The sequence below is a fragment of the Pogona vitticeps genome, chromosome 4 (assembly GCF_051106095.1).
Source record: "Pogona vitticeps strain Pit_001003342236 chromosome 4, PviZW2.1, whole genome shotgun sequence".
Lineage (NCBI taxonomy): Eukaryota > Metazoa > Chordata > Lepidosauria > Squamata > Agamidae > Pogona > Pogona vitticeps.
In genome coordinates, this window is record NC_135786.1 from 107451954 (window position 1) to 107463093 (window position 11140).

Genomic DNA, 11140 nt, shown 5'->3' on the forward strand with positions numbered 1-11140 from the left:
TCTATTCCTGCCATTTGGTTGATGTAATCCAAGTAAAATTCAGTAATGACAGTTTATGACGAGTAGTTGACCCTTTGTGCATAATTCAGAACTGACCAGGCAACATGTAACAAGCCAATGAGAAAACTTCCACAAATAATAGGCATAGAATTTATTTTTTACTTGTCATGTTCTACAAATTATCAATCAGATTAGGAACATTTCATTTGCAATAAATGTGTAAAAACAGTCATTTAGTTTATTCAAAGACGAGGTGACTGATAAAGAACAAACCCCTGCCCTCTGACAGAGCAATGCCTACCTTTCTTAAGATGACCCAAGCTTGAGTGAAAGGCGCACTGCTTGCATTTTTTAAAAAAAAATAAGGTTGCAGTAGACTACCAAACACCAAGATTCTAAGATGTTTTATATGTTACAGTAAAAGGTACTCTGTGTGTGTAATAAAAGAATACCATCAGGAGATTCTGAAAGAAGGAAAAGACTCCCTGCAACATTTCCAAACAAAGTAACACAAAACATGGGTAAGGGGGAGGGTGGGGGTGTGATTTGGACTCTTAAAAAGCAATTAATGGCATGAACATAATTCAATTTATATCAGGCCTCTCCTAAAGCTGATAGCTTATATGGGAAGTGATTGGCTGGGTCTGTAACATAATTTGCTCTAGCAGAAGGCAGGTTTTGCCTCTTTCAAGAGACAGGCAGCAACTTCTAACACAGTAGAAGCCAAACACAGAAAGATATTTATGTTTCTGTCTGATAAATTTTCAAAGGCATTTTCATTTTTTCCCTAGCAGCCTACTTCCTTGTTTTGAAAAGGGTAGCACATGTTTAAAATATATAAATGATGAGAGTATGCTTTGAAAATACATGAAAAAATAATTATCTAGATAATTTCACTTTTTTTCCTGCTGTTGCAGAAGTTGCCATGTTTTCAAAGTTCTTTATGAGCCTGTTAATTTCTACCTGCCAAATTAATTTACAAATATACATTTCATGTTAAATATGCCATATTTTTTAAAATACATATCTTCCACAAATGCTGGTAAATATTCTTATTTCAGCATTTCTGAAAGATCAACACAGACCTCAGCTGAAAGCTGATCTATCTTTCCACAGTATTAATAAAATAAATTAATCTGACATATGGTTGTAGTGATAAAACAGGCTTTTGAATACAGTATTTTTCAACAGTGTAATATAATCCAATCAAATAAATGCAAAAATGAAAATGTACTAAGCCACTAGTGTGTCTAGGCTATTTTAATAAAACCACAGCAACATGGAGATTATTTTATTTTTAAATTGTTGCAATTTTTAGTCTTGTTACACACAGAACTATTCCCATCCCCCCTACTCTTTCCCAGCTGGTCAAGTCACACTCAATTTCAGGATGTTGTTAATTAAGGCTCAATTATTTAGGAGGATAATTGCACATCTACAGATTCAAATGAATGTTCACTTGTTATGGCTTTCTGAACATTAATAATGATGCTCCTTATCAAATTAATGTGTGCCTGAGCTGTACCATTTCACATGAGAGCTCACAATGTTGAATGCCCTTACATATACACTATTTCCTCCTCATATAAAATTAAGTAAGATTTTATCCAAGGTTTCCTCTTGATATATTAACTGTCCAGGAGGAAATGGGAAGGCATTCAGTCAAATGACCTCCTGCCCCTACATAATTTGTTACTCTAGTAAAAATAAGGCCTAAAAGAACAATTGTACCTATTGTGCTTAATATATATTACACTAGAATTTAATGTTATTTCTAGACTCCAGATATGCCTCTAGATTCACATTGATCTGAAAACAAAAATGAAAAACCCTCTGCAGCATTAAAACTACACTTGCATGCAAGAACATTCAGAGTCTCACAATATCACTGAACTTTCAATTGTTCTGTGAACCATATGCAGCACTTTCCAATATGCAGTGTTGTTTCAAACCTTGGAAAAATCTATCCAAACCTTCTGTGGTGATCTGATCCAAAGATAATTTTAATTTTAAAGTCATACTGGAAGCACTGTACTGAACGCGAACACTGCAAATCTCCAGTTCATTAGTATCTACTTCTTCACTAAGCAATCACTAATAAATAAAAACTACAATGCTTCTTCCACAAGCAGGATACATAGTTCTTGTATCTGACTTCCCCTATGCAAATAATAAACACTCATACCTGGCATCAACTCTAGTATAGCCTTCATCAAGTGTCTGCCAGATGTTTTGGCCTATAACTCCCATCAGGAGCAGGCAATATGACCATAGTCAAGGACTAGGGGTGTTGTCGTTTGAGATGTCTGCTGGGTAAAGTCTGCTGTAGTGAAACCATATCACCTGGATGTACAGTATTTGGTGCTATAATTAAAATAACCAGACACAAACCCTCATTAAGTATCACATGCAAAACATTTCTGTAAAACCATCACAACTCCTGTGCTCATGTATCAACGGATTAGGGCACCATGGGTGAGTGCATGGTAATATTTTCTGACCTCATAACCACAGTTGCAGAATTTGGAGTTAGCTATATGATTACGTATTCACATCACTCCAGGGCCATGAACAAGCATTCTGTTGGCACAAACACAGATCATGAGAAGCAGTGAGAAGTGTGTGAGCAAAATGTGAAATCAGAAGCAGATTAAACATCCTGATGCATTCCAATTAGCAATAGCCATGGTCAATACTGCCAATGGCTCTCAAACATGATTTTGGACAATGGGAGAGGGCAGGGAGAATGCTGAGTATTATAAACAATCTGACAGCCCACTCTCTTAACAATTTCACAGAAATTTAGTTGTGAATGTAACAGTTTAATTATTGTATGCAACAGAAGGGAATGTAATGATAGGTTCTGAAGCAAGAAAAACATAATATGCATAATGGAAAAGGAACAAAGGTGTGACTAGCAACAAAATCTATACCTGAAAATGGCAAGCCCGAGAGATACAAGTCATCAAAAGGCGGGGGGGGGGGGGGGTAAGAGGAGAATTAGGTTGACTTTTAAAATCATAGTTAAAGGAAAAGCCACAGGGTTAAAGCAATGGTAGACAGTCACCAGAAGTCAGAGTGCTCCTGCTGCAACCCACATTCTTACCAAAAATTTCCTACAAAAAAATGGGTGGTATTTTTCCCAACTGAGAAACTCTTGTGCCCCCTAGTGACCCTTAAAATTTTAAGGGGATGAGTGTAGGAAATTCCTTAAAACAGGACTAAATTTCCCCACACATCCACTAAACAGAATCAGAGACTTTCAGCTCACCTTAAAAAAAAATCAATTGGGGGATCGTGTGGCCCCATGGTAACAAGCAGCTGTATGTGGCCAATCCATTCAGCAATTTCATACATTTCTGTAAAAGACATACAGAAAAAATGATGAAAAATAAGCAGCACCTGTGTTTTTCAATTGCACATAAATATGTTCAAAAACGTAACACGTGCAAGCAAAAAAAGTGAATTTTGTAACCATAAAGAACTTCAAACTATTTACAGCTCACGAATCATATGAGGGATGTGTAGTGTTCATTCAAGTCTTTAAATTTGATTTGCAGTAATGGGATACCCACAACAGAGGGCATAATGGAAGAGGGAAGAAAACCAGTGGGTTGGACCAATAATTTCCTCACTTATAGAAACCAAAAGCCCATCTTGGGTGCACAATTTAAAATGCGGCAATGGAGTTTTAGCGTGTCAGAGAAGCCAAGAGCAATGCTGCCACTAAACCAGACTCAATTACTAGCCTGGACTCCTAGAAGGGGTACCAAAAGCTGAGGCACCAGACTAAGATGCATCTACCCTCTTCTGGAGTAACAGCCATACCAGCAGAAGACAATAGATAGCTCCAATGGTGATGACAGCAGAGAAATTCTGGAGGGCAGGAGCAACAGTGAAATGCTAGTGGAGGATCTTTCACAGACAATGGCAGTGACACTCAAACTAATTTTTATTAGCATTGTGCAGAAGGCAATGATAAACCACTGCTCAACTTATCCTGAAAAACCTATGATGAGATGCTGAAAAATGAAACCAGAGATACTGCTGGAAGATGAGATCCCCAGGTCAGAAGGTACTCAGTCTGCTACTGGGGAGAAGCAAAGACAAGCGCAAATAGCACTATCACTAATGATGCAACAAAATTAAATCCAAATGAATATCTGGAGGTTGATGTGTAGAGACGTGAAAGGAAAGTCCAATCCTGCATAATACATGTAATTCGAACATGGAATGTGACAAGTATGAATAACAGCAAACTGAAAATTGTAAAGCAAGAAATGGAATATTTAAACACTGCAGTGCTTGGTGTCAGTGAAATAAAGTGGACTTGAATGGGACATTTTCAGCCAGACAACAAAAGACTATTATAATGACCAGAGCAAAGGAACAGAAGAGAACAACAAGAGGGAAAACAAGAGATGTCTTCCAGAAGATCCAAGAAATAAAAGGGAAAGTTAAAACAGTACACTGAAGACCTATAAAAAAAGAGATAAAAGGATAACAGATTCGTTTGAACAGGAATCCTATGATGAAGAACCATTATTCTAATTTCCCATATAAGCAAAGTGATGGTCAAGGTGAACAAAGGCTTTTACCATATATAGAAAAGCAAGAAATGTCTGATGTTCAAGCTGGATTCTGAAAAGAGGCACTCAAGATCATATTGCAAATATCCACTAGCTGCTGAATCACACCATAGATTTTCATAAGATCAGTATGTCCTTCATAGACTACAGCAAAGTCCTTGATTTTGAAAAGCAATGGCTTATTATAAAAGAAATGGGTGTCCTTCAGCATTTGATTGTTCTGATGTGTAACTTGTCATGTGGACAAGAAGCTATTTTTAGGACAGAATACAGAGACACAGAATGGTTTACGTACTATAGGCAATGGTATCAGACAACTATTTAATTTACTGTCTTATCTGTTCAAACTGTACGCAGAATATATATGAAAACCTGGACTCAATTCAAATGCAGGAGGAGTGAAAACTGGTGAAAGAAACATCAATAATTTAAAATATATAGATGACACAATCTTATTGACAGCAATGACTTGAAACTACTGATAGGGAAAGTAAAAGAAGAAAGTGTCAAAGCAGGATTGTAGTTGAACATGATGAAGACAAAAATATGACTACAGAATAACTACGTAACTTTAATGTTAACAATAAGGAAACTGAAGTTGTTAAAGATTCTGTATACCTTAGCTCAATCATCAATGAAAATGGAGCTCGCAGTGAAGAAATCAGAAGAAGACTGAGACTTGGAAGGGCCACAATGAATTAAAAAAGATCATCAAGTGTAAAGATGTGTAATTGGAGACCAAGAACAAGATTATCCACATTCTTGTATCCCCAATCACTATATATGGGTTTGAAAGCCAGACAGTGAAGCTGACAGGAAAAAAATTGACTCACTTGAAATATGGTGCTGGAGGAGAGCTTTGTGGATAACCTGGGCTGCCAGAAAGATGAACATGTCTGAACTATCTAAAGAAGCAAAAATGATGAAACTGAGGCTGTCATACTTTCAACACATCATGAGAAGGTAAGATTCACTAGAAAAAAACAATAATTTTGGGAAAATTAAAGGAAAAAAACGAAGACCTAATACAAGATGGATTGACTTCAAGAAACCACAGTCTTGTGTATATGAGAGGTGGGCAGGGATGGTGAGGACAAGACATTTGGATATTGCTCATTCATAGGGTTATCATAAGTCACAGGTGACTTTATAGCACTTAACAACAACAGAAACTGTATGTCTACTTATCCCTTCCCCCACTTTTCCTTCTCTAAACTCCACTCGCAACAGGTTCCCTCAGCCTATTTCCAAACAATACCTGTGACGGACAGGTCAGGGACCACTCCTGTCCATCACAATAGAACCTTGACAGATCAACCAATGGGTGAACAGAAGAGGAGGAACTAAGGATATTTAAGAGAATGGATGACAATTAGTGAGCAATTAGAGATATGAGAGTTAGAGAGGACTTCAGTCAGGGATGAAGCAGAGACCTCAGTTAAAGAGAAGAAGTTAGGCAGTTAGGACCAGTCTTGTGTTAGTGAAGAGTAATAGAGAGAGAGGGAAAGAAATGAATAAATGAATAAATAAATGAATAAATGAATAAATACTTGTATCAACGTGATTCTGCGTAAGCAAATATAACTGTTACTAAAGCACAGTTGATTGATTAAATGAAATAAGTCCATCCATGATTTACTTTATATGATTTACTTATGAACACTTTAATAAACTTTGTTTGATTGAATAACACTGATTTAAGAATCATATCTGATGCATCGAGGAGAGACTGCTCTGGTGGAAGCGGAAAGGGTTGAAAATTAAATGTCACACCTGAAAGTGAACCTGGGTTGTGGAGAGAAACAAACAGGGGAACTGGGTTCGTGACAATACCTCAGCCTCCTGAGCTTCAATCCATCCCGCTTAGGAGGGTTTCCATTTCTGGTAGAGGTTCTTCAGCCTGGTATGGGGAGAAAGAGGGTGCTGCCCACTACCAAATGGCAGATCTTTTAAATAAATCAATAGCATATAGAAATGAGAAATATTTAAGATGAAAATAGGGAGAAGGTCAGGGAAAAAGTCCGAAAAGGGAATCAACCAATGATCTAAAAAGAGTTTCCGAAGGGAGTAATGTGCTGGACATCTAAATACAGTAAATATGATCTAATGTATCAGGCAGCAAGTGACAGAAAAGGTGATTTAGGATATTTGTTTTGACAAATTTAACTCTGAATTTAGTTTGGCAGTCAGATCAGAAATATTATCTGTATTTTTTCAATGTTATTTTTAATGGTAAGAGTGTGAAACAGAATCAGCACTGACAGTCTAGTTAAAAGAGAAAATAGACAACACAAAATAACAGTCTTGGAACCACTATTTTGCATTATAAATCATTGGGCAAAATGCTATTGGCATAACTTTTGCTTTTAGGGATTTTGGAGAAGCGGCCATAATGCATGGCCAACAGGAAGATGTTAAACCGGGCTAGCATAAAAGCCCTCCGCAGTGTAGAATTAACCAGTAGGTTGAAATAATTTGAAGGATATTCTAAAGAAGGGGATAAACCAGAACAATTTGGAGAGCAAGAGGGATTGAGAAGATATTTTAGGTGTCCATACTCCCATTGATATAGCTTGGCCTTAATATGAGAGTGGGCAACAGATAATTCCAAATCAAAAAGTGATTCTAATGGGATATCTATAGATAACAATTTAGAATGGATAAGTTGTATCCATTTAGGGGAGTAAAGATCTTTTAACAAAGCATATAGTAACGGATCCGGGAATCTAGTTAAAAACAAGCGAAGCCAATATTTAAAAGTAACAGTCCAAGCCAGAGTTGAAGGGAGATGAGTCCCTAATTCAAGTAGAATAGAGGCAAGTCGTATGGAATTTGGGGGACCAAGTAGCCTCCTAAAGAAGGAGGCCGCTAAGCGGTCGAGGTCAGAGTGGGCAGATGCAATCCAAACAGGAACTTCACATAATAATTGTGAGAGAATTTTAGTTTGGAATATATGGAGAGCAGCTGGAACAAACTGATTGCCAGCAGAAAAGTGGAACTTGGTGATTGCCTTTGAAATGTGGATTGCCTCATTGCCTCTGAGATGTGGATGAAATGACAGCTTTTTTATGAGGCAACCAGTTTAATTGGTAATTTGGAGGAGTCCTAAATACTTAAAGGTTTGTACTTGATGATAGGAGTGGGGGCCAACTGACCAGAGAGAGGGGGACCAACGTTTAGAGAAAACCATAATTTTTGTTTTGTCTGAATTGATAGTAAGATAATTTAACAAACGGATTGTTGTAAATACTGTGAAGTCTCGACTTACGTGTGGCTCCACTTACAAACTTTTATACCTATGGACCTCTCTGGCCGCAAAGTTTCACTTCGACTTGCGGCTGGAAAATTGACCAACGGACCAATAGGGGGAGGCAGGGAATTCAAATTTGGCGCTTTCCCCACCTCCCCCTTCCAGTCTGTAGGCTGCAGGTCATGCCCGCTGTCACCTTTGAGCTTTCTAAGCCCCGAAAGCCAAAGCTGACAGCGGGCGCAGAGCGGCTTTCGGCTTTCCGGCTTCCAAAGCTGCAAGCCAAAAGCCGCTCTGCGCCTACTGTCAGCTTTCAGGGCTTAGAAAGCTGGACCCACTGGCCTCTTGCCTCCTGTCCCCGGTGCCCTCTGGGAAAAGGCGCTCTGCGCCCGGCGGGCATGGGAAGCAGAGGACAGCGGGGACAGAAGGCAGAGGGCAGCGGGTGCATCTTTGGAAGCCCTGGATTTTTTTTCTCTTTGGCTGGAATGAATTAAATGATTTTCAATGCATTCCTATGAGAAATGGCCCCTCAAACTATGGAATTTTTGACCTGTGGCCACAGTTCCAATACGGATTAATTCCGTAAGTCGAGGGTCCACTGTAGGTAAGGGAACAACATAAACCTAATTTAGTAAGATAAAGTAAAGCCATATCATCAGCATAAAGGAGGACAGGAAGAGGAGCCCTGAAGGGCTGGAAGAGAATTATCAGGGTTTAAAAGAAAAGAAGGGAAATCAGCTAGGAAAAGGTTGAAAAGTAAGGGGGCAAGGATACAACCTTGATGTACCCCATTTAAAAGAGGAATCCTATCAGTTAGAATGTGTGAATTGGGGAGGCGGACTTGGCTGAAGTTAAAAGTATGAAGACGTGTGAAGGTGTCACAGAGGAGAGTGTGCCATCCCCAGAAGATAAGGAAAGGAGAGAGGAGAGAAAGCAGAGGGTGAGCAGGAACAGGAGGACCAGAGAGAGAATGTGGCGGCAAAGGATAAAGGGGAAAAAGTGGGAAATTCAAAGTGAGTTTAGTAGAAGAGCGCGAGGGTAAGAAAGGGGTGGAGCAAGAGTTGTCCGTTTGGCAGGAAAGTATAAGTAGCCAAGGGGAGCGTCGGTTTGAGGTGGAACTGGAGTTGTGAAAAAGGAAGAGGGAGCTGGAGAGGTTAAAAGAATATGAAAGAGTAAAGACTCAGGAGCTGCTAAGGGACTTCCCCAAGCTGAAGATTGGAGGGCTGCTGCCAGACCCAGTACCGAAGGAGAGTGGAGAGGTGAAGTACGAGACTCTAGAGTGGTTGATGGTAGTCTTCCCTAAGAATAAGGGGCACGGCCGGCAGGTTATAAGACCCAATTCATGTTACAATACTCCCCCTCCTGAGGGAGACTGGGCAAGACACCCATGCTGTGGCACCATTTGCACAGTAAGGAGCGCTCCCCTCCGGAAGCCAACAGATGCTGAGAGGTTTGGTCCAGCACACCTCTAAGTTCAATGCATGGAGGACAAGACTACGGGGTGGACAGTTATAGCTTGTTGCCTGAATTGAGTTTTTTTGATCCCATCATGAACAATGTTGATTTACTGGTTATCAATAAAGACAAAGTTGTTGAAGTTAAGAAGACATCTCCTATAGTATTTCCCGCGCAAAGTGAGAAGTTGTGAAAATTTGAAACTGAACCCATTCACAAGATGGCAAAGCAAAAACAGAAGATGAGGTTTGATTCCCCATTTGGAGAGCTTTTCTCATAATAAACTTCTGTTAATGGAATCGAAAGCGCCCTTAAGATCAAGAAAGGCAACATAAAGATTGGAATGATGATAGGTGGAATATTTTTCAGCTAAAAAAGATAGTAGAAAAACATGATCAGTAGTGGACGCACCAGCACAAAAGCTGATTTGTTCCATTCCATGGAGATTTTGAAACTGCGCCCAAGATAGAAGTTTGCTAAGAAGGAGTTTGGAATATAGTTTACCAATATTAGAAAGCAGACTTATCAACCTGTAATTGTCAGGTTGGGAGGCGTCACTTTTTTTGTAAATGGGAATTATGACAGAAGGTAGCCAGGTTTCAGGGAATTTGCCAATGCTGTTAACTAGCATAAAAAGATTAGCAAGGGGCTCAGCCCACCAGTGGGGGTTGGAAGTCAAGATCACAGAGAAAAAACTGTTTGGGCCCGGAGCTTTATCAGATTTCAGAGTATTGATGAGATCTATAATTTGATTGGTGGTGACAGGGGGCCAGTCAGCGAGATTGAGGGGATTCGGTGAAAGGGAAGGGAGGGGAAGGGAACTTGTAAATAGCCCTGTAAAATGATCAATCCAGGTTTCAGCGGGGATAGAAGTAAATGAATTTGAGGGGAGGGGCGGTGAAATGGAACAAGACACTACAGACCAGAAGGACATCTGGTTGTGAGAGACAAATGCCTGATGTAAGAGGCGCCATTTGTGTTGCGCAAATTGTTTTTTATATATATATCAAACAAGTCAGAACAGAACTGCCTAATTACGTACACTGAGGGAAGACTCTGACTTCTTTTGATTTCCTCATTCTCTTTCCCAGGTCAAAACCACCATTTGAATCTAAAGGAAGTCTCAGAAAGATGGAGAATTGGGTGGAAGAATGCAGAAACAACCACATGACACACCCACATCTTTGACCTCACCTAATTCACTCAGGAGTAAGAAGCTAAGGTAATCCCTCCTGTTTCAATACAAGCCTCAAGTCTTCACCTCGCAAAAAGAGAAAGAAATTACAGATATAACTGTATCTGTGCCAAAGTAACATAAGATTGATTCAATCAAATTTTATTTATATAATTAGCTTATTTTTGTTTACCTGTAGCAAGTTTACAGGATTAGCAGCAATGTTCTATTATGTCGTTTACCATTTTCTGTGTTTTAGAAATTAACACGAGCAGTGCTAACTATATTTCAACCATGTAAATATACCATTGTGAACAACTCTCTACAGGAAGAGGCATAATAATTATAAGATGTTTATTCTTTTTTATAATTAAGTAGGAAATGCCTCCAAACTTCTCTTCAAAAATATGAGAGCTAACTCAGAACAAATATAATCCAAGATAGCAGAACAGCAGTCTAGCATTTTAAAAGCATTTTCAGACACTGAAGAATTACTTACTAAAGATTGTTTGCAAACAGAAGTCTGTGCAGGTTGAAGTTCTTTAAATAGCATAACGTAGCTGCTTCTGCACACTTGTGACTTCTCTAGAGGACAGGAAGATAGTTACACATCTAGAAATTTACAGAAACCACCCCACCTACTCAAACTGTGCCAAATCTCAATCACTGTTCTGA

The 11140-nt window shown here is 39.1% G+C and overlaps 1 long non-coding RNA gene across 1 annotated transcript; it reads right to left on the bottom strand.

The window, feature by feature from the left end:
- Positions 1-138: 138 nt before the first annotated feature.
- LOC144588841 (uncharacterized) lies at positions 139-11098 on the bottom strand. Its single transcript, XR_013544574.1, has 3 exons — positions 10965-11098; positions 3272-3359; positions 139-2580 (listed from the first exon to the last, which is right to left on the bottom strand). It is a non-coding gene; the product is annotated as an uncharacterized LOC144588841 (long non-coding RNA).
- Between the last annotated feature and the right edge of the window lie 42 nt (positions 11099-11140).